Source organism: Bidens hawaiensis, unplaced genomic scaffold, assembly GCF_021521415.1.
Source record: "Bidens hawaiensis isolate Kalapana, Puna unplaced genomic scaffold, B.hawaiensis_p1.1 tig00005152_1, whole genome shotgun sequence".
In the NCBI taxonomy this organism is placed as follows: Eukaryota; Viridiplantae; Streptophyta; class Magnoliopsida; order Asterales; family Asteraceae; genus Bidens; species Bidens hawaiensis.
This window is the reverse complement of record NW_027491329.1, coordinates 604152-628080: the sequence shown is the minus strand read 5'-3', so window position 1 is coordinate 628080 and position 23929 is coordinate 604152.

Below are 23929 nucleotides of genomic sequence, written 5' to 3'. Positions count from 1 at the left end.
AGATAGTCAGTTAAGCATCTCACCAAAGCAAATTTCATCAATCAAAGTTCATCAGCATTAATCATTCCTAGGCATTTTAACAGAAAGTGAAACGTGGTTTTGTCTAAAGGTTTGGTGAAGAAATTAGCCAAATTGTCAATAGTCTCAACCCGTTTCATTTCTATCAGCCCTTTTTATTGCAATATTTAATGAAATGATGCCTAATTTCTTTGTGCTTAGTTTTAGAATGATGAACTAAATTTTTCACAATAAACATAGCAGCAGTATTATCTATGAAAATACGAGTGAGTAAGAAATTCAGACCATAATCCAGCAACTGATTTTGGATCCATAGAACCTGTGCACAGCAAGAAGATGTAGCAATGTACTCAGCTTCAGTAGTTGAGATTGACACTGTGGTTTGTTTCTTGCGTTGCCATGGCACCAGCCTATTTTCTAGAAATTGGCATCCTCCTAAGGTTGACTTTCTGCTCATGTTGCAACCATCTAGTCACTATCTGTGTATATGTCAAGTGAAAGGAGCTGTTCTTTGGAAACCAGATGCCCAAATCTGCTTTACCCTTTAGGTATCTGAAAATCCTCTTCACTACAAGCATGTGGGACATCTTCGGATTTGCCTGAAATCTTGCACACACACACACACACACTGCAAACATGACATCTTGCCTTGATGCTGTCAAATACATGAGTGAAACAATCTTAGCCCTATATTCATACTGATCCACTGACTCCCCCTTTTCATCAGCTACCATCTTCTCATGTGTATCTATTGGAGTGGACACTGTCTTTAAGTCATGGCAATTGAATTTGGTGAGAATTTCTTACACATACTTGCATTGATTTATGAATATTCCTTCACTTTTATTTTGCACTTGCATTCCAAGAAAGAAATTCATCTCACCCATGGAGCTCATCATATACTTTGATTTCATCACAGTTTCAAAGTCCTTGAACATTTGCTCATTGGTTGAACCAAAAATAATGTCATCTACATACACTTGAACCAACAGCAAATCCTTCTTCATTCTTTTGTAAAACAGAGTCTTGTCAATTGCTCCTCTGCAGAATCCATTATCCAGAAGGTGATTTAAGAGCTCATCATACCAAGCTCTAGGAGCTTGATGTAGTCCGTACAAAGCTTTGCTCAATTTCTACACCCTCTTTGGATAATTTGGATCTTCAAAGCCTGGAGGCTGTGTTACATACACCTCCTCATAAATCTTTCCATTCAAGAATGCAGATTTGACATCCAATTGGTATACTCTTATATTCATTGATGCTGCATAGGCTAAGAAAATTCTGATGGTTTTCAATCTGGCAGCTGGAGTGAAGACTTCTTCAAAATCCACTCCTTCTTCCTGTAAGCTTCCCAAAGCCACTAGTCTTGCCTTGTTCTTGATCACAATTCCTCTTTCATCCTTCTTGTTCCTAAATACCCATTTGGTGCCCATTGCATACTTTCCTCTGGGTTTGTTTACCAATTCTCAAACTTGTAAGTCTCTGAATTGACCCAACTCTTCTTGCATTGCTTCTACCAAGCTGTTATCTTTTAAAGCTTGATTGATGTTCTTAGGTTTAATTTGGGCGAGAAAGCAAGCATAAAGACAAATGTTTGCCCTTTCAGAAGAAATTATGGTCACTCTTTCATGCAGGTCCCTAATGATGTTTTCAGCAGGATGATTTCTTTGCACTAAGGAAGTCTGAACAATCTGATCTGCCACAATTTCAGCATCTAAATTTAAGATGTTTACATCAGGAACTTCAACCTGTGGATCCTCTTCATTCTCAGCAGATTCTTGGTTGTTGGCATGCCCTGATGTAGATACCTCATTACTTCCAATTTGCAATGAATCAAATAGTGACTAAAACTTGTCTTCATTCATTTTTGTCTCTTCAGATGGACTTTGCGCTGGCTCACTCAACACATCACTTGGACCATTATTTGGAACTTCAACTTATGTTTCAGGTCGAACAGATCCATTTTCATTTGATCCTTTCTCACTCTTTACAAATTCAAATTCTCTTTCACTAGCAGAAACCTTTGACCATAATCTGTCCAGATCAATCTCTTTCTGTTTTCCCTTTTCTTCAACACTTGTTCTAAACAAACCTTCATTCATATCTTCACTGTAAATTTTAAATAACTTGATCAATTTTTCAAAATCAAACAGCTACTTTGGTCTATCAACATTATTAAAATGATTTCATTAAACACTATGTCTGATGACTCAATAACACACATGTGCTCCTTCACATAGACTCTATATACTTTTGACTGTGACGAATAACCCACAAGGAAGCATTCGAATGACTTTGGATTGAAACTTGTTTAGGTAGTCTTTTGTGTTCAACAGTGAGCATTTACAGCCAAAGGGCTTCAAGAACTTCACATAAGGCTTTCATTTGAAAAGTATCTCAAATGGAGTCTTGTTGTGAGTCTTATTCAAGAGGACCCTGTTCTGCACATAGCATGAAGTGTTGATGGCTTCTGTCCAAAATATAACTGGTAGATATACATCAGCTATCATGGTTCTTGCAGCTTCTATAAGAGTTCTGTTTCTTCTCTCTGCAACACCATTTTGTTCATGAGCCCTTGGAGCACTAAACTGATGAAATATTCCTTTAGAAGTGCAGAATTCATCCGTCATTCCATTCTTAAATTCTGTCCCATTATCACTTCTAATAACTTTTTCCTTCTTGTCAAGCAAATTTTCCATTCTTAGCACAGAACCTTTGACATCCTTGGTTCCCAAAAATAACACACATGTGAATCTTGAAAAGTCATCAGTAATCACAAGATAAAATCTTTTCTTTCCAATACTTGTAACACTCACAGGACCAAAAAGATCCATGTGAAGCAATTCTAGCACCTCATCAATTGTGTTAGTCCTTGTGAAGCATTTTCAGTAGCTCTTGACACAAAGCATGATCTACCTCTAGAAGTTGCATTCTTCATTCTTAGCTCATAGAGGTTTCCATTCCTTGGTGCCATCATCATAATCATTTCAGGTGGGATCACAAACTCAGGTTTCAGGATAAAACAGTGTATATTATCAAATTCAACCTTGTATCCTTTGTCACAGACTTGAGAAATGCTGAGTAGATTGTATTAAAAACCTTCTACATGTAGCACATTCTCAAAGGATACCTTGCCATTTGTCAGTGTGCCTCTTCCAACAATCTTCCCTCCATTTTCATCACTTCCAAATGCAACAGGTCCTTCATATTTATGTTCAAAATTGACAAGTGCGTCTTTGTCACATGTCATGTGCCTAGAACACCCACTGTCCATATACCATATATCATTTCCATTTGTAGACTGTCACTGCACATATAAACATAAGAAGATCAGTTACTGTCTGAAATACAAACTTCATCATTTTGATTCATTAACATGAGGTGGAACTGGATCTTCATGCACAACATCACATGAATCATCAGATTCATATCCATACTCCACATTCACTTCAATTTTCTCAACTTCAATCCATTCAATAACATGTTCTTCTTTCTTGATCACAGATTCTTTGGTCTTCCACTGAAATCCTCTGGGTTCAAACCCTTGCTTGAGTAGAAATTTCTCATCACTATTTAGGATTCCAGGTCTTTCTTTAGCTTATCCTTTTAAGCTAGACCTCTTTCCTAAGATAGTCTTGTCTGATTCACTAGATGATTCACTCAATTTCAAGACAGCTTTCAGTCTCTTCTCCAATTTCACTCTCTTTACTTCATGATCATCTGGATTCTTTTCACCCCTTAAGTACTTCTCATATTTTTCTCTATATAGCTTCATATCTTGTCCATAGTACTTGTCAGGAATGACATTCTTCTCTTCTTCTTGCATCCAGCATGAGTCAGTGTGATGTCCATAAGAATCACACTTTTTGCACCATACCTTTGCAAAACTCCCAAGTTCTTCCAGCTCTTTTTCATTTTTGATCATGTCACGTGGTCTTGGGAAATCAAATCCCAATGAGGTGTTTGCATAGGTGATTTTGTTGAAATCAACTTGAATTGGTCCACACACTTCCAACTTTTGTGGATCTTTTGATTTCACAAACTTGATTTCTTTCTTTTTCAAAGAACTGTATGATGAACTTTCCTTCTTTTCATTCACAACTCTTTTTCTTGGTGCATACTCCACATCTCCTATGTCAAATAGTTCATGATTTGAAAATATAGGATAGATAGGAGCATTGACATTGGCTGTTGTAAACCTTTCAGCTTTGTCACTCTTGAACCTTGATCTTTCACACAGGTCTAACACTGTGTTTTCCTTTCTCGTATTTTTATAGTGCCTTTTTATTTTAGAATTTGCTTTGGGCACTTTTGGAATTCTCTCATCATTGTTCCTCTTAGAGGTCTTCTTCACCATCTTCTCATCATTTGAATTTTAACTCTTGCAACTGCAGGTGCTACCCTCACTTGAGTATTCACTCCATCTTTCCTTAACTTCAAAAGGTTTCTTTTCCTTTTCAGTTGGTGGAAAATTCACTTTTATTACAAACTCACCTTCTTTATCAACCATCACATTGTCGTAAAGTTCCAAAAACTCCTTCTTATCCTCAAAAACACTTTTGAACTGCTTCAAATATTCCTCTTTTTGCTCTTTGTCTACTTTAAGTCGATATTTGTCACAAAAAGGAGGTGGTACTTTCTTATACTTCTCTCCAGGATTCATTTTCTCTATATGTCCAACAATGTTTCCTGTGGACACAAGATTTATCAGGAATTCCACTTGAATCAGAAGTTCTGTGTTCTTAAGCTTTTCTTTTGTGTACAGCTTTTTCAACCCTTCTATTTCCACATTAAATTTTGATTGAACCAGGTAAGCTTGCTTGCAATCCTCTTCCAAGCTCTTAATTTTATTGTCATAGGTTGCTTCAGTTTATCCATATACATTAAACATTACATCCTTTCTTCCACATTCACATTTCCAGTTTCCAACCTCTCTATTAAGATCATCAATGATTATTAGAAGGTCAGAAAAAGAAGGTTCAGTGGTTACCTTAGAGTTTGAGGATTCTCCAGTTTCTTTCACTATGGCCATGTATGCAACATTAGCCTTTTCAATCTCAGCTGCATGGTTGCTCCAGTCAAAGTCACCATCCTGTGTAGTTACTGTGACTGCTACATTTCCTTGATCACTATTTTGATTTGCAGCATTGACAACTCCCCTGGTTTGATTCCCCTACATTTGCAATTGGTTATTTCTTTGATGATGTTAGGTTTGTTGTTGTTGGGGTCTGTTTTATTGATATGGATTTTGGTTCATGGGTTGGATTCTCTGTTGATAACCTTGCTGATTTTGATTTTGGTTATGGTAGAACTGAGTTTGGTTCGTTTAATTTCCATATTGCTTGGGAAGATTACATGCTCTTGCAAAATGACCAGGTTGCTGACAATTATAACATATTGCCTTGGGTTTGTCAAACCCAATTCTGTCATTTGGACCAACAAAGGTTGTCCTTCCTATTATGTTAAACAGTCTCTTGCTTCTTATTGCCAGCATGGCCGCTTGCCACTTCAAATCCATATCTTCCAACTCATCAGCATCTATCTGTTCCAAGTATTCCTGAACCACACTGGTATGGATGATGTTCTTTGCAACAAATGCATTATATGACTCTATGAACATTGGAAACAGTACTTGGTACTCATTCTCCTGACTTGGAGCTTGAACATATGGTGCATGACCACTAGCAGTTTATGTATTATCATCTTCAATCATCTGAATGTTGAACCATGACTGACTTGCTCCACACATTGAACCAGTATCAGAGGGTTCTTCAACAATTGGGTGCATTTGCTGAGACTTTGTAGAAAGATTGCCCATAGGTGCAACAAGTGCATTGGTCACTAGTAAACTTGGCTTTTCTTCCTTTATCATGTGATTCTCAATCATTTCATGCTCAGCTGCTTGTAAGAAAGATATTACATCATCCAACTTGAAGTTGGGAAAATTCACCTTCTCTCTAATGAACTAGCTTGCGGTATACCATTCACCAGATAGGGATGTTAACAGTTTCTTGTACAAATCGAAATCAGATATTTGAAAATCAGTGGTTCTGACTTCATTCACAATAACCGTGAATCTTTGCAAAACAGACTTTAGTCTCTCACCCTCCTTGAACTTAAACCTGTCGAGTTGTTGTTTTAATCGATCTTTCTTTATGACCCTCAACTCGACATTTCCCTCAAACATTTCAACAACAGCATCATACATATCTTTAACATTAGTGTAACGATTCACACTTGTTAAGATTTCCCATGAGAGTCCCAATTTCGGCATGGACAAGGCTTTGTCATCTCTTTTCTTCATCTGCTTTTCCAATGTAGCATTGTTGTTTGGTGCCAGAGATGAACCATATGGTCCATTTTTAATGGAATTCCACAGTTTTGTGTCATTATAGTTGACTACATCCTCAAACAATACCTTCCACATTATATAATTTTCTTGACCTAGCAGTCTTGGTATTTTATTCGTTGAAACCTCTTGTTTATTCATCTCTTCAGATCTGAACTTAGTCACATCCAAACCCCTCCAAGCTTTAAAGTTTGACTCAACACCTTCAATCACATGGCCTTCAGAGAGCTTACGAAGCTCTGATATCACTTGTCAGGACCGGACCTAGTGCAAAACCTTTATAGGTTGGCAAGAGCACACTATATCTATGAACTCAAGGCCACTTGAATATCTCGACGGAATCAGTATATTCAAGGGTTAGGATTAAAGGTTTCAATGACATTAAACATTCAGTAATAATGATAGTAGACAAAGATTCACTATTATTGAATAATCATTTAAGGAACAGTGATTTAATTCATGGAATGTCTAGAGTTTCGTGACGGTGGCGGATGTACGAGGTTACACAAAGACAATATTCGCTCAGGTGATTGTGCTCTCGTATTCCGTCAGAAGGCTCTTCCTACATTGTAAACCTTGGACTCTATTTATAAGCCTAGACATTGCTTCTAGAAACTCCTAATAATTACATAATAAATGACATAAATGAGTACACGTGTAAAAAAGTCTTCGAGTATGATTTATCCTTGTCGATCAGACTTGTTATGCATAGCATGCTCGATACAAGTCTTCGAGCATACTTTTTAAGGCCCCCGACCCGGGTGCCCTACTTTCACGCTGGTTGGATTTACCCATTCACATAATTCGGAAAATCAGAGTTAATTAAAACATTTCGCAGAATATAAAGTCAACCATTCTTACATAACATAAACATCTTGTCTTAAACAGAAATAACATAAGTCTTAAACATAAAACATAAATGACAGGGGTGTCTCCTTCATAGCGATGCCAGTCTTCCTCTTATTGCCACGTGTCCTCATCAAGCAACTTGACTCATTCTACTTGCCAGCGTGCATACTAAAAGTCAGCTACGCTGAGTGAGTTCTAGCTAATTAACATGCTTTACTTACACTTACACACTAATACGTGTCCGAAGATACGTATTAATACTTACCTGTCCATCTATTACTCAAACATACATACATACGTTTATACTTCTTACTAACTAAATACCTCGGATACTATAAACTCCCGGTCCCCACATACCTTGGATATTATAAGGGTTTAGACCCTACATACCTCGGATACTATAAAGTTCCGGTGTCCTACATACCTTGGATATTATAAGGGTCCAAACCCTACATACCTCGGATACTATAAAGTTCCGGTGTCCTACATACCTTGGATATTATAAGGGTCCAGACCCTACATACCTCGATTATTATTAGGGCCCGGTGCCCTCTAACATAACATACAATACTACTTCGTTACATATTTCCTTTCTACTTCCTTCAATCATAACTAATATATCAACTACGTGTATACTAGTTAATCAATTCATATCATTCACATTCACACGCAAACATATATCTACTATACACTTACCATTTAAGTTAAGTGTATAAATCTAAACACATTGTAGTATGCACATAGCCCCGAAAACATAACACATAAAAGGGGCTAGAACTCACCTGTAGTCGATTTCTCTCTGAATTAATAGTAATTCCTTTCTTCAACTGTGCTCGACTAACTATTAATAATACACACGAATTAATTTCTATATTTGCTCCTTTACTTATTCCATAAAGTTAGCGGGGTCAACTTTTAAGTTAACCGAACCGGCATATATTCATCTTTAACCGTTCATATTAATTTAATATACTTTAATCCTTATTTATTGTTATTATTTATTTATATTATATCCACTTCATTATTATTAACTAGTGTCCTTAATGCGTTTATGAGTTAGTGTTCTTAAGCGAGTTCGGGTTCATGTCGGGTTTACACCTAACTTCATTAGAGATTGAAGTTCTTTAACGGGTGGGTTCATATTCACTTCCATTCCTTTGTTTGAGGCGAGTCCCGAGTCGTTGGAGGAGTCGGGTCTCGGGTTCGGGTTTGGTTTAAGTCTCGCATCCAAGCATCCTCTTTATGATTATTTTACTATTATTAATTAAAAAGTCTTAATGCTATCATTATTATTATTAATATTATTATTATTATTATTATTAAACTCTCCAAACAACCCCCCCCCTTTTAACTCCATAACCCGTCTCCTTCTTCTTCATCCACCAACCCTAGCGCCGCCACTGCCATTCTCGGCCACACCGTCACCACCTCTACCTCCCCGTGCTCCCTCTCCTTTCCGATCATTCTCATCGATCACACCACCACTCCTACTCCTTCCCCTTTCTTACCTACCCCCGCCCACCGCGACCTTTTCTTCTATTTTCGGCCACCCACCACCGAAGGTTATAGGATGACGGGTTCGCTTCTCGTCGCTTCTTATCATAAGAAATTCGCATCTAAACGAATCGTATATGACGTCATGCGATGCGAATCATCGGAATCGCATGTTACGTCATGCGATGTGAATCACTGGAATAACCACATAGGATGTGATTTGTGTAGTGAAAACTAGTCGCTTGGGGTTTCGAGTCGCATCGGTTTCTGTTCGCTCAGACTTTCTTCGCATCGGATTCTCATTCGCACAGCTCTTCGTATCTTGTTTATTTATCGCACCTCGGGTTCCGTGCTTGTTTTCTGGTCACCGGAGCTCTGCCATGGCCGGAAACTTAGATCTAGGCCTCATTTGGCTGCTAATGTTTGGCGTGGAGAACAAGGTACTTTTAAGAGTTCTTGGTTCAGATCCAGATTAGAAACCAAGTTCTCACAAACCGGTTTCGGGTTCCTTTAGCTGTTGGGTCTCATCGAAAGCCCATTTGCACTATATTATCATTATTTGTATCATTTACTTTCTCTTGTCAAATCTCATTATTATTACTATTTATTGTTATTTGATTCGGTTTAATCTCGTCTATATTGGTTTTGTTTATGTCGGTTTGGCTTGGTTCGTTGTTCGTTAGTTATAGGATTTAAAATAGAATCGTAATGAGAAATAAAGATGAACCTTTGATGTTGAACATACCTTGAAGATTTGAATAACCAGATCTTGAATGGATAGATGGAATGCGTGCACAGGAGGTTTGTGTGTGTATGGATGTGTGTATGATTATTGGGAAATTATAGTGAGATGATGGTGAGATGATGAGCGAATGATAAGGATAAGGATTAAATTAGGGTTTAAGGGTTTAAATAGGCTAGTCCCAAAGGCTTTTGGCCCAAATCACTCTTAAGTCCAATAACCTTCTATTGATGTTATCCATATTCTACATAATAGTTAATAAATTGAACGACATCTCACGACACGTTAATTAAAATTAACTCGTAACACTTTTATTTATTATTTATTGGAACTAGGGCATTACAAGTCTCTCCCCCTTAAAAAGGTTTCGTCCCCAAAACCTATCTATTACATAAACAACTGCGAGTAGAACTTACGCATTTCTTCCTCCGTTTCCCATGTTGCATCAGATCCTATGCGATGTTTCCAAATCACCTTTACTAATGGAATAACCTTGCGACGAAATTGCTTGTCCTTTCGATCGTCGACTTCCACTTGCTACTCGATGTAATTCAATCGCTCATCCACCTCTATGTCCATTAATGGCACGTCAGACGTGTCTTCTACAAGGCACTTCCTTAAGTGAGAAACGTGAAAGGTGGAGTGAATTCCTTCCAGTTTGGCAGGTCGATCGAGCTTATACGCCATATCTCCTACACGAGCTATGATATTAAATGGTCCTATATGCCTCGGACTCAACTTTTCTCTCTTCCTAAAATGAATGATACCTTTCTATGGCGAGACCTTAAGCGTCATGTTGTTGCCAACATTAAACTCGATCGGTCGTCGTCGCTTATCGGTGTAAGAGTTTTGACGGTCTTAAGCAGCTTTCATCCTTGCTTTGATTTGATCAAGCTTCGAGGAGATTTCTTGCACAACTTCCAGACTACCAATCTCTTTCTAACCAATCCCTTCCCAACAGACGGGAGTTCTATAACGTCTACCATACAACATCTCGAATGGAGGCATGCCAATACTCGAATGATAGCTGTTGTTGTAAGAGAATTCCGCTAAGTGAAGATGATCATCCCAACTTCCTCCAAAATTTAACACACATGCACATAGCGTATCCTCAAGGGTTTGGATAGTTGGCTCAGACTGTCTATCTGTTTGAGGATGATACGCCGTGCTGATGTTCAATCTTGTTCCCATTGCTTCATGAAACCTCTTCTAGAATTGGGAAGTAAAGCGGGTGTATCTGTTGGATATGATCGACAGTGGCACTCCATGCTTCGTTACAACTTCTTTAATGAACGCATTTGCTAACATTTCTGACGAGATGGCCTCTCGTATAGGCAGAAAGTGAGCACTCGTAGTTAAACGGTCCACAATCACCCAGATTGTGTCATGATTCTTAGCTGTACGCGGTAGCTTCGTTATGAAATCCATAGTGATGTGTTCCCATTCCCAGTCCGGTATTTTTAGCGGCTGTAGCTTCCCATATGGTTTCTGGTGTTCAGATTTAACTTTTAAACAGGTCAAGCACTTACCGATATAATCAACCACTTCATTCTTTATACTAGGCAACCAGTAGTCTTTCTTCAAATCTTGATACATCTTGTAGATCCTGGATGAATCGAATATCGAGATTTATGAGCCTCGTTAGGATTCGACTTCTGAGATTCCCATGGCGAGGAATCCACATTCGATCGAATCTAATCTTTACGCCTTGCAACTACGTTCGCCTTTCTCGGGTGATACTTAATTTCACAGTCGTAATCTTTAATCAACTCTTGCCATCTTCTTTGCCTCATATTGAACTCTTTCTTCTCGAAGAAGTATCTCAAACTCTTATGATCCGTATAGATGGTACGCTTAGTTCCATAAAAGTAGTGTCTCCAGATCTTAAGAGCATGCACTACAGCTACTAAATCCAGATCATGCGTCGGGTACGTACTTTCGTGAACTTTCAACTGTCTTAGCTTTCTAGCTTACCGACTTATCCTTCTTACTCTTGATATCGCAGTCACCGAGTGGTGTTCGTGTGTGTTAGCTGCTCAAGGTAGCTTGTCCATGAAGCCCCTGATGATATGCTATTGTCATGTCTTAACAAATATCGTCTCATATTGGTAGACGTTGACACATACTATTCTAAAGCTACTATTTATTTTTAACCTATCAAGGCCTCACATGACTGTCATCCACGCAAGCATTCATAACGTAATTCAATCCATAACACCATATTCGACCATTAATCTAAATTTAAATTTATACAATACGCATAAAATCCTTAATAGTCATACATGACTTAAAACTTAAACAAAATAACTCGTTCTTCTTGAATGCTCATTCTTATAACTTTTTCGATAGAGAGGTAACTCTAAGTCTGCACATTCTTGCCTGCTTCTCCCACTCCTGCTTTAGGCTTCTTGCATTCATAGGCCTTGTAACCAACAACTCCGCAATTGAAACATTTATGGTCGTTCTTGCATTCCCAAGAGAAATGCCCATCTTCTCGCTTCTATAAAATGCTTTTGACCCTAACTTACAGTCACCACCATGAGCCTTACCACAAGTCTTGCATAATCTCCTCTCCTCCGTCTTCGACTTCTTATCCTCGGGATTCCACATTTGTGTACCCGGTCGTTTAGCAGGAGCAACCCACTCCTTTTCTTTCTACTCCACAGTTCTTGTATGGCCCTCAGTAGACTTTTCCTGTTGAAGATTCTTTACTACGGCAGCTACTGCTCGAGTAATGGCAGCTTGAATAGTAGGGTCGATCCGATTCTCTTCTTCATGTACGGTGATGCTTTCTGTCACACCCCGACTAGCACAATGCGGAAGCATAAAACGGCAATGTAACAGACACCTCTGGTATCAACACATTGTTTATAATGAAACATTACAAACTAATTTACAATATATTACATTTCTCTGTTCTATCATTGTTTTACAGTCTAGGTGGTACAAACAAAACTAGTTCGTTAACTAAACGTTCTTACTACTAACACCCTTGCTTCTATTCACATAGCATCAACCACACACTTCAGGCAAGTAACAGATCACCAAATTACTCCGATTTAGGTACACCTGAAAAGCAGTTTAAAACGGGTCAACTACTAGAGTTGGTGAGTTTCACAAGTTTCAAGAAATCAGTAATGAGTATTCACAAGTCAACACTTGTAATCATGAAATAAGTATGTATGTATGTATGTATGTATGTATGTATGTAAATGATGTAATTATGCTAAGCTACAGTGAAGCCTTGACTGTATGTGCTGCGTGCATCCATTTCCCACGCTCAATCAACCCCTTTGGCCCCTTTCCGCCCACAACATGCCCAGGTAGCTATGTCTAACACTACATAGACTGTTTCTATAAATATGGTCGTGTGCAAACGGCGCTATGTGACACGACAACCAGGCCGATTCCGTTTGGGTTTGTCAAACCAATAGTACTATTCACAAGCCACCGGTTCGAAGTTAATCACTGTGATCGTGGGGACTTTCATGTGTTAGCACTTAGATAATTCACATCCATACATGTTTCAGGTATGTATATTTAATCAAACATGCTTTTCACCCCAAAAGTTCGTAAAACTGTTTAAAGAGTGGGGTCATGAAACTCACAGTTTAGTAGATAATCAGTACTGTATCAGTTCGTGGTTTGTTCGGTCCGCTATCAGTAGTTCCTATAATCAATATTATAATAATATTAATATTTTAATATTATTATAATCTCAATACTAAACAGGGCTGTATAACTAATCTGGGTGTAGCTGGAACGCCCAGAAAGTGGCAATAGGTTTAGGTTGTGATGTTGTTCAATGTCTAATACTTAAAACCGAACTTGGCTCAGATTCCCGTTTTTCCCAGCTGGGCCAAGTTCGTTTACGCGTTCAGAAAACAGTTATGGGGAAATAAGCTTGGGTAATGTATTGGTTAACAAAATGGTTAAGTTATAAAGAAAGATCACATACTGGGGTCCCGGATTAGCCACGGTGCCCGTTTCCGTTTATTCAGTTTGATTTAAGAAGAAACACGCACAATCCATCCGGATTGTCTAGGTTTTTCATAGAAAAGTTCGTGTTTACTTAATTAGTCCAAAAATGTGATTTTTGATCACTCTTGGTGTTTTGATATTCCCGCAGGTTCGCCAGTCGTAAACTTGCTGGTGTTTATAATTTTTGAAGTATTTTTGCTATTTTTCCCAAATCAACGTCCCAATTCGGTAATAAATTCGTCAAATATTCTCGGATGGTCGAAAAATTACCAAATTTGAACAGGGACTCATTGATATGGTCCCTAATGTCTCTGAAAATTTTCAAGGCCTAACAATATGCACATCACAACCTTAAACTAAATAGCCCGTAAGCGAGTGTTTCGGCATTACCTTAGCGGGTTTGGCTCGTTTCTGACTTTTTAATCAAGTTTTCAGGTTCTTGTGCTTCTAAGCTGTAACATCCTAAAATTTTTATATTGATAAATAAAAGAAAGTTATGTTTAGTAAATTCACGTTTTAGTTATTTAATGTCGAGTAAGGAACGGGTCTTGGGCTTAGTTATTTTATGAACTCGGCCTGTCTCGACCCGTAGGAAGCCAACCCGAGCCTAACCAAACCCGTAGTATATAAACGAAAGTTCTTGACACTTCCACCATTTTTCACCATCTTCCTTCACTTACACCCACCCAAACACTCTCATTTCTAGAGAGAGAAGCTAGAGAGAGAAAGTTCTCAAATCACAAATCCGAGTCCACAATCTTGTTCCTAATCGTTTTTGGTAAGTCCCTCTCGAAAATCATCCGTTTTCATAACCATTTTCGACCTCAAATCGAGCAAAAACTCCCATTTTCGTAACTTGAGTTTTCGGGTCAAAAACCGCCTTGTTTTGGTGTCAAAATGCAAGCTTTTGTGTTTAAAAGTACTAGGAATCGATAGCCCTTTCAATCCCGAGCATTTCCATGTCAAAAACTTCGATTTTGGGTCAAAAATCTGGAAAATCTGGAAAACCCGTGGGTTTCTCCGTCGCCCAGCTTGAAGGAGTCGAATCAGACTCATTCGATCGAACCAGTCGATCGAATCAGTCCATTCGATCGAATGCGTAGATCGAACAAGTCCAGTCGACCGAATAGGGAAGCAACCGAATGGTCACCAACTCATTCGATCGAATGAGTTTTGTATTCGATCGAATGAGTGTTGTATTCGATCGAACGTGTTCCTATTCGATCGAACGTGTTCCTGTTTGATCGAACGTGTTCCTATTCGATCGAACGTGTTGTATTCGATCGAACGTGTTCCTATTCGATCGAACGTGTTCCTATTCGATCGAACGTGTTCCTATTCGATCGAATCAAGCCAGAACCAAGCTGTTTCCAAGTTCGCCTAAGGTTTAACTTCGCCTGAAGCGAAGTTCGTCTATAAAATAAATTAAAAACCTAATGGAAAATGTGTTAAGGCAGTTATCGAAAATAAAATTTTTCCAAGCTGACCTGGCAGCTTAACCCCAGCCAGGGGCTCTGCCCCTTGGACCCCGCTAGGGGCTGCCGCCCCTAGAACCCCGCTGCCAGGGGCGCTGCCCCCGGACCCCCGTTCGTTGTGGGTCATATATAGATAGAAATACAAACGAGTAGCAGTAGTTAATTGATATGTGTAAATATTATACAGTTAGCCGAGCCCAGTTAAAGAAAGGAATTACGATCAACGGCGAGCGTAACAGGATCCAGGTGAGTTTCTAGCCCCATTCCTTGTTATGTTTTCGGGGCTGTGTGCATACTTGATGTGTTGTTAATACATTTATCCAAAGTGATAAGTGTATGCCATAGGTGATATATGTGATATGTATGAATGATTGCTTGATGGTTCGTGAACGATCTTCGGATATTGCACGTACTGTCAGGTTGTAACGTTATAAATATGGCAAGTATGATATGTATGTTTATGTGTATGAACGTAAGAAAGTTAATAAAAGAAGGAAATGACGGTTGTATGGTTGTATGGTTACGAAAGGGGTACCGAGCCCAAATAATACTCGAGGTATGATGTATGGTTGTATGGTAACGAAGAGGGAATCGAACCCTACTAATATTCGAAAACATGGGACCAGACCCTAATAATATCTGTGATGTTAGGGACCAGACCCTAATAATATCTGTGATGTTAGGGACCAGACCCTCATAATATCTGTGATGATAGGGACCAGACCCTTATAATATCTGTGATGTTAGGGACCAGACCCTTATAATATCTGTGATGTTAGGGACCAGACCCTTATAATATCTGTGAGGTTATAGGGCGAAAGGCTCTTTAAAACGTATGATTATGAATGTAAAGAAAGTATGTAAGTAAGAAAGAAAGTATGTAAGTAAGAAAGAAAGTATGTAAGTAAGAATGAAGGTATGAGTACTTATGTGTGTATGAAAGAAAGTTATGAGGTTAAGTACGTATGTATGTAACAAGGTATTGTATGGTAGTGTATGATTAACTAGAACTCACTCAGCGTAGCTGACTTTTAGTATGCACGCAGGTGAGTAGGATGAGACAGCTGGCTTGAGTGGAGGACACATGGCAGAAGACTAAAGCCTGGCATCTGAAGATCCGATATGTTTTATAAGTTACGTTTTGATTTTGAAAGACAAGAGGAATGTTTAAAGACATGATTATGAATTGATATGTAATGTTTTATGAAAGTTTTATATTCCGCGTAAAGTTTTTAATTAACTCTGATATTTAGAACTGTGTTTATGAGTAAATCCAACACGAAAGTAGGGTTACCGGTAACGGGGCCTTACATAAGCAAGCTAGGTACAAGTCCTATATCACAAACCAAGCAATTTTTCATCAACATAACAGCCCTTAACTTAGGGTTTCGGCTAGTGCACAAAAACGAACTTTTGAACCGTAAAAATGTCGTTTCAACCCTTTAACCCGTGTTTATGGCCAAAAAAACTATCAAAACAGGTTCTTTACCGTGTTTATGATCAAAACATGTTTATGGACCATTTTTAGAATTTTTACGCGGTTAGGAATGATTTTTAGTAACCAAGACATGTTTTTATGGTATTAATCAAGGTTAAACAAGTACAAAAGCTACTTATAAGCCCTTACCTTAGGGTTTGAAGGATTTCTGGAAAATCAGCTTGCAGCTGCTTGGACCTCAATTTTTATAAACCAAAGAGAATAAACAAGCTTGTGAAATAAGTTTTATAAAAAAATGGGGGGTGGGTTGGGCTGGCCGATCGGAAGAAAGATTGGGCCCATGATGGGCTGTTTTGGCCCAATGATCTGGTTTCTCAAGCCCAAATACGAAAAGCCTGATCCAAATTTAGTTCGGGTTCGGTTTTTGGCGCGAAAAACTTATCGGGTGCGTTAAACAGCGCGAAAACAAGTGTTTTTCGGCTAGTTTTGTGTAAAATTATAAAAACATACTATATGTTTGTAAAAATCAAAAATATTTTCACGGATCGCTTAAAAAATTTCAAGTAAGTGTTTGGTAAGTCTTTTTCGGCTTAACGGATGATACAATGCTTGGTTTGTAACTATCTTTCGCGTTTAAATCTATAGCCGGTAGTTAAACGAGCATATTTTCGTTTAACTTGTTTGCTATCAAACTAAGACCATATTTCTAATATGTTAGCTTGTATAGATCGTATATCAATTATAGATGCCCCCCCCGAGATATCTGGGTCATAACCCGACCCGTTCGGTTGTTACACAAAAGGCGTTTATTTGTTTAATCGGTAAATACGTACTAAGGTGTACCTTGTTTTGGCTCAAATGTCACATTCTCCCCTCGTTAGAAAATTTCGTCCCCGAAATTCGATTATTCAACTTTGTCTTTGTTTGGAAACAGGTGCGGATATTTCTTTTTGAATTCAGATTTCCGCTCCCACGTGAATTCGGGTCCCCTTTGTGAATTCCACCGAACTTTTACTAGAGAAATTTTGTTGTGTCTTAATTGTTTTATTTTTCCCTCTTATATTTCTACCGGTTCTTCAACGAAATTCAGTTTTTCGTTTATGTTTAAGTCTTTTAATGGCACGATTTCGGTTTCATCGGTAAGACACCTTTTCAGGTTCGAAACGTGAAAGACATCGTGAATAGAACTCAACTCCACAGGAAGTTTCAGTCGGTAAGCTACCGGACCTATCTTAGAAATGACTTCATATGGCCCAATGTATCGCGGAGCTAGTTTACCGGTTTATCCTAATCGAATGACACCTTTCCACCGGGATACTTTGTCGCCTATTTCAAAGGATAACGACTTTCTACGAACATCAGCATAGCTTTTCTGTCGATCTCGGGCGATTTTCAATTTGCTTGTGATTTTACGGATTTTGTCAGTGGTTTCTTGAATCAAGTCAGATCGTGTAATTTGGGTATCTCCAACCTCAATCCAGCACAAGCGTGATCTACATTTCCGTCCGTACAGCGCTTCATATGGTGCCGCTTGAATGCTACTGTGATAGCTATTGTTGTACGAAAATTCAACCAGTGGAAGATGTTGATCCCAATTTCCACCGAAGTCTAATACACAAGCGCGAAGCAAATCTTCTAAGGTTTGAATGGTTCGCTCAGATTGACCGTCGGTTTGGGGATGGTAGGCGGTACTTAGGTCAATTCGGGTTCCCAAAGCTTCTTGTACGGCTTGCCAGAAACGAGAGGTGAAACGGCTATCACGATAAAAAATAATTGAAACGGGTACGCCGTGTCAGGATACGATTTCATTGATTTGGATGTGAGCAAGTTTTTCGGTTGTGTAAGTGGCTCAGATTGGAAGGAAGTGTGCGGACTTGGTTAATCGATCAACTATCACCCATATTGCATCATTTCCTCGGGAAGTTTTTGGGAGATGTGTTACAAAATCCATGGAAATTTTTTCCCATTTCCATTGTGGTATTTCTGGTTGGGGCAACATTCCTGAAGGTTTTTGATATTCAGCCTTAACCCTCGCACACGTTAAACATTTACTGACGTACGTGGCTATATCCTTCTACATACCGGGCCACCAATAATACTCCTTCAAGTCCTTGTACATCTTATCCGTTCCAGGATGAATGGAGTATTTGGACTTATGGGCTTCGTCCATGATCAAGTCACGCAGATTGTTGAAAGTGGGGATCCAAACTCGGTTTTTGTAGTATAGAATTTCGTCAGTTCTTTCTTCAAAGTTTTGTTCGGTCCCATGCAAGTTTTCATCTTCCAAGTGATCTCCTTTCAGAGCTTCGTTTTGAGCAATACGAATTTGTTTGGTAAGACTGGTTTGGACGATCATTCCAAGTGCTCGGACCCGTAGTGGTTTGATCCTGTGTTTTCTACTCAAAGAATCTGCCACTATATTAGCCTTGCCAGGGTGGTATCGAATCTCACAGTCATAATCGTTCAACAGTTCTACCCATCTCCTTTGCCTCATGTTTAGCTCTTTCTGGTCAAAAATATGCTGTAGGCTTTTGTGGTCGGTGTATACTGTACACTTGGTGCCATACAAATAGTGCCTCCAGATCTTGAGCGCAAAAATAACCTCGCCCAGTTCCAAATCATGGGTGGTATAATTCTTCTCGTGCAGCTTTAATTGTCGAGAAACGTATGCTATGACTTTGTTTCTTTGCATAAGTACACATCCCAACCCTTTCCGGGACGCGTCGCAATAAACAACCAGATCATTAGTTCCCTCTGGAAGACTTAGTATCGGGGCTTGGCATAGTTTCTGTTTCAGCAATTGGAAAGCCGCTTCTTGTTCTTCTCCCCAAACATAAGCATGATCCTTTTGAGTCAGAAGAGTTAAAGGTTGGGCTATGCTGAAAAAGTTAGCAATAAAGCGCCGATAATACCCAGCTAAACCCAAAAATTGGCGAATCTCTTTCGGTGACTTTGGGGCTTGCCAGTTTTTGATGGCTTCAATCTTGCTTGGGTCTACATGGATACCATGTCGGTTAACAACGTGCCCTAGAAATTGTACTTCTTGTAGCCAAAATTCACACTTTGACAGCTTGGCATACAACTTTTCCTGCCTCAACAACTCCAAAATAGTTCGTAAATGCTGCTCGTGTTCCTCCTTGGTTTTCGAATATATCAAAATGTCATCAATAAACACGATAACGAATTTGTCGAGGTACGGTTTAAAGACTCGATTCATAAGGTCCATGAAAACTGTGGGAGCATTAGTCAGTCCGAATGGCATAACTAAGAATTCGTAGTGGCCATAGCGAGTTTGGAACGCCGTTTTAGACACGTCTTCCTCTTGGATTTTAACTTGATGGTAACTGGATCGAAGGTCAATTTTCGAGAAATAGTTTGCCCCTTGAAGTTGGTCAAATAAATCGTCTATTCGTGGAAGAGGGTATCGGTTCTTGATGGTAACTTTGTTTAATTCCCGGTAATCGATACACATTCTAAAACTTCCATCTTTTTTTTCACAAATAGTACTGGTGCTCCCCAAGGAGAATAACTGGGACGAATGAAACCCTTATCTAACAACTCCTGCAATTGGTTGGATAATTCATGCATTTCAGAGGGTGCCAACCGGTAAGGAGCCTTAGCAATGGGGCTGATCCTGGGATTAAGTCAATACGGAATTCAACCTGTCGGTTCGGTGGTAATCCAGGTAAATCCTCAGGAAAGACATCGGTGTATTCATGTACAACGGGGATATCTTCTATGCGTTTCTCATCAGGGTTCTTTATAGTCACGTTTGCCAAAAATGCCATGCAACCTTGGCGTAAACATTTCAACACTTTAAGATGAGACACAAGAGGTAAAATCAAACCAGACTTCTCTCCCTGTACCATAATCATTTCACCATTCGGAAGTGGAATTTTAACCGTCTTGTTGTTACACACAATCTCCGCCTTATACTTGGTTAACCAGTCCATGCCAACGATTACATCAAAACGTCCTAACTCTACCGGGAGTAGGTCAATAAGGAATGGGTGGTCATTGAGAATAATGGAACAATTTTGGACTATTTGGTTGACAGTTATAGAGTTACCGTTAGCGAGTTCTATAATATAGGGATTTATTAGTTCAATAACTAGCATGTTACCCAAGGATACAAAACTAGTGGAAACAAAGCTTCTATCGGCACCAGTATCAAATAATACAGAAGCATATTGATCAGAAACGACAAATGTACCTGTTACTACGTTCGGGTCTTGTCGTGCTTCCCCAGACCTGATAAAGAACGCGCGTCCCCGAGGCGCACTCGAAGTCGATGCTTGGTTCGGTCTAGTAACTGCTCTTGGATTCAACTTGGGGCAGTTTCTTCTAATATGTTCTGTACTGCCACATTCATAACAGGCACGGTAGGTTGCTGCGGTTGAAGTCTGTTGGATAGGTTGTTGGCGGATTGGCTGAGGTCTAGGTGGTGGTGGATGACGAGGTTGAGTTGTTTGAGTTGGTCGGCTCACAATTTCTGTACCTGCTCTGCAATTAGGGGCATAATGCCCAGTTCGACCACATTTCTGGCGTACCGGGAATCTGCATTCTCCCACATGATGGTAATTACATTTATTGCACTTTGGCAAGGGTCCCTTATACCTGTCTTGCTTCGTATCGGAACCAGTTATAGCATAATTTCTAATTTTCGGACGTGCACGTTTGCTTGATTGTCCTCCATGTGCTCTCGTCCCGTAGTCTGTTCGTTTCATACCCATTGATTCTCCGGTCATTCTCAATACTCCGCTTCTTACCAAGTCAAAAGTCACAATTCCGGCTTGGGTCACAACATTTTCAAATGATGTGTGCCCTACGGAGTTCACCAAACTCCTCACTTCCGGGGCTAAACCCCAAATATAACGTTCAACTCGTTTATCTTCAGGAGTTACTAACCATGGTACTAAGCGGGCCAATTCATTGAAGCGGTTCGTGTATCCCAAATGATCCGTTCCTTTCATTTCCAAACTCCAAAGTTCGTGTTCTAACCTTTGTATTTCATTCTTTGGGCAAAAATGTTCTAGCATTAATGTTTTGAGTTCCGCCAAAGTCATGCGGTTAACCGCATCCTGCCCTTTTATCTGAACTGTAGTGTTCCACCACATCAAAGCATGATCCGTAAAAGTAGAAGCAACATACTTGACAATGTTTTCCGGTGGACAATTGCTGATATTGAGGACAGATTCAGTCTTTTCGATCCATTTAATTAACCCGTTTGGCCCTTCAGTGCCCTTGAAATCAATCGGTTTACAGGCCCTAAAGTTTTTGATCAAATATTCCCTTCAAGGGGGATTAGGGTTGTTATTGTTATTTTTTAGGTTCGGTGGGGCATTATTTGCATTGGTAGGGGTATTTGTATTAGGTGGGGGATTGTTATTTTGTAATTGTTTCATTGTTGGTTGGGGGAGCATTATTGTTTTGTTGTTGGTTTGTTTGCATATTTGCGTTTACACCGGCAGTTACTTGTGTTACGATAAGTGGGATCACTGCCTGTATTTGCCGAGCAATCATCTCGGCTATTTCTGCCTCAGTCATAGGGTTTGCTTTCTTTGGGGCCATTCTATAATGATAAACAAATATAAGCCAATTAGTACTAATTCCAGTCTACGGCACTGTGTAATAATAATCATAATAAATGTTGTACATGTAAATCAGATAACATGCTGACATTTCACAAATTGTTCTGTACATTGATATCAAAAAGTACATAGACTTAGCCTGATAAGGGCCAGTGCTTGCATGTATATATCAAAATCTGTCACTAAGTGACGGTTAGACTTAACCCTATAAGGGTCAGTGCTTGTAATAATGTACAAAATTGTGCCCTATATTAACATAACATACTACTATATTCATACATGGAGTATCAAAAGATCATGTACACACATTTGTAATATTCCGCATCTATCCGAATAAACGATAGGCTAGCCACGAACATAACAATAATAGCACCGTAAACACCCAGTAACAGTTCCATAGCCGAACTGCCACCCTATCCAAACACCAGTGGTGGTAGGCATCTGACTGCTGCAAGTTCAGTACTATCTGATGTAACGTCAATAAGTACTGGGTCACGTCCCTCCTCTCCTGGTTAATGTTAGCTATGGCTATCGAGTGGTCTATCACACGGTCAGTCAGGACAGCCATCCAAGAGTTGTTTCCTGTGTTTGGGAGGTCAGGGCGAGGGGTAGGTATACTCAATGAACGGGAAAATGAAGTATCTACCCTAGGGCGTGAAGGTCCTCCCCGTTCGTGGCTAGATCTGAATGGAATCGAGGTAGGGTCAATCGGAGTTACCCGAATACAAGCAGTCTGTCGAACTCGCGCAGTAGCTGAAGTCGTCGGCGACAGGTGAATGGGTGGAGTGGGTAATCTGGCGACTTTAGCAGGTGAACGATATTGACCGTTAACTTCGTCTTGATCCCTGCGTGGTGACCTAGGTGGATAACTATCGCATCTATAGTCGGATAGATCAGGCACATTCCTGGGTAGCTCTCTACAGATAACTTCTTCATCCACCTCTTCCTCCTCCTCCTCCGGTTCCTCTTCTTCTGGATCCTCCTCTGGATCCTCCTCTGAATCTTCCTCGGGATCCTCCTCAACAGAGATTACCAGTTCTTCTTCTGGTACGTACTCGTTATTCCTTGACATGACTTTGCACAAAGGTTAGTTATAAGAATAATATCTATTACTAGCGCTAACTATTGTCGAAAGGATTAATTAATTAAACCAAATTTAATATTAATTATATAAAAATATAATATTAGTTTTATTAAAATTTTAATTATTATTATTATTTAAATCAATATTGAATACAATATTCATAGTAAAATTTACCGCCATCAACAGTATCGTACGTACACGTATTCATACATCTTGTTCCAAATAAGCACGTATGAGTGTTACATATATATATACTTTCACATTACCTTTTATACACATATGTTGCCATTTTTACCTAACCACACGTTCCGCGACTTCTCCCCGAATTCCCTCGTACAAGCAAGCCTGTTATTATGTTCCGGACCACAATAACTCACTTGCCCTACAAGTTCATCCCGACATCAATCAGTATATAATATTAATTTATTATTTAATTATTTTCCCAGAGTTAATCGAGCCTACGGTTATATTTTAGATACCCTAAGGGATAGCCTAATCCTTTATAACTAATGGCTCTGATACCAACTTCTGTCACACCCCAACTAGCACAATGCGGAAGCGTAAAATGGGAATGTAACAGACACCTCTGGTATCAACACATTGTTTATAAAGAAACATTACAAACTAGTTTACAATATATTACAACTCATTGTTCTATCGTTGTTTTACAGTCTAGGTGATATAAACAAAACTAGTTCGTTGACTATACATTCTTACTACTAACGCCTTTGCTTCAATTCACATAGCATTAACCACACACCTCAGGTAAGTAACAGATCACCAAATCATTCCGATTTAGGTACACCTGAAAAGCAGTTTAAAACGGGTCAACTACTAGAGTTGGTGAGTTTCACGAGTTTCAAGAAAACAGTAATGAGTATTCACAAGTCAACACTTGTAATCATGAA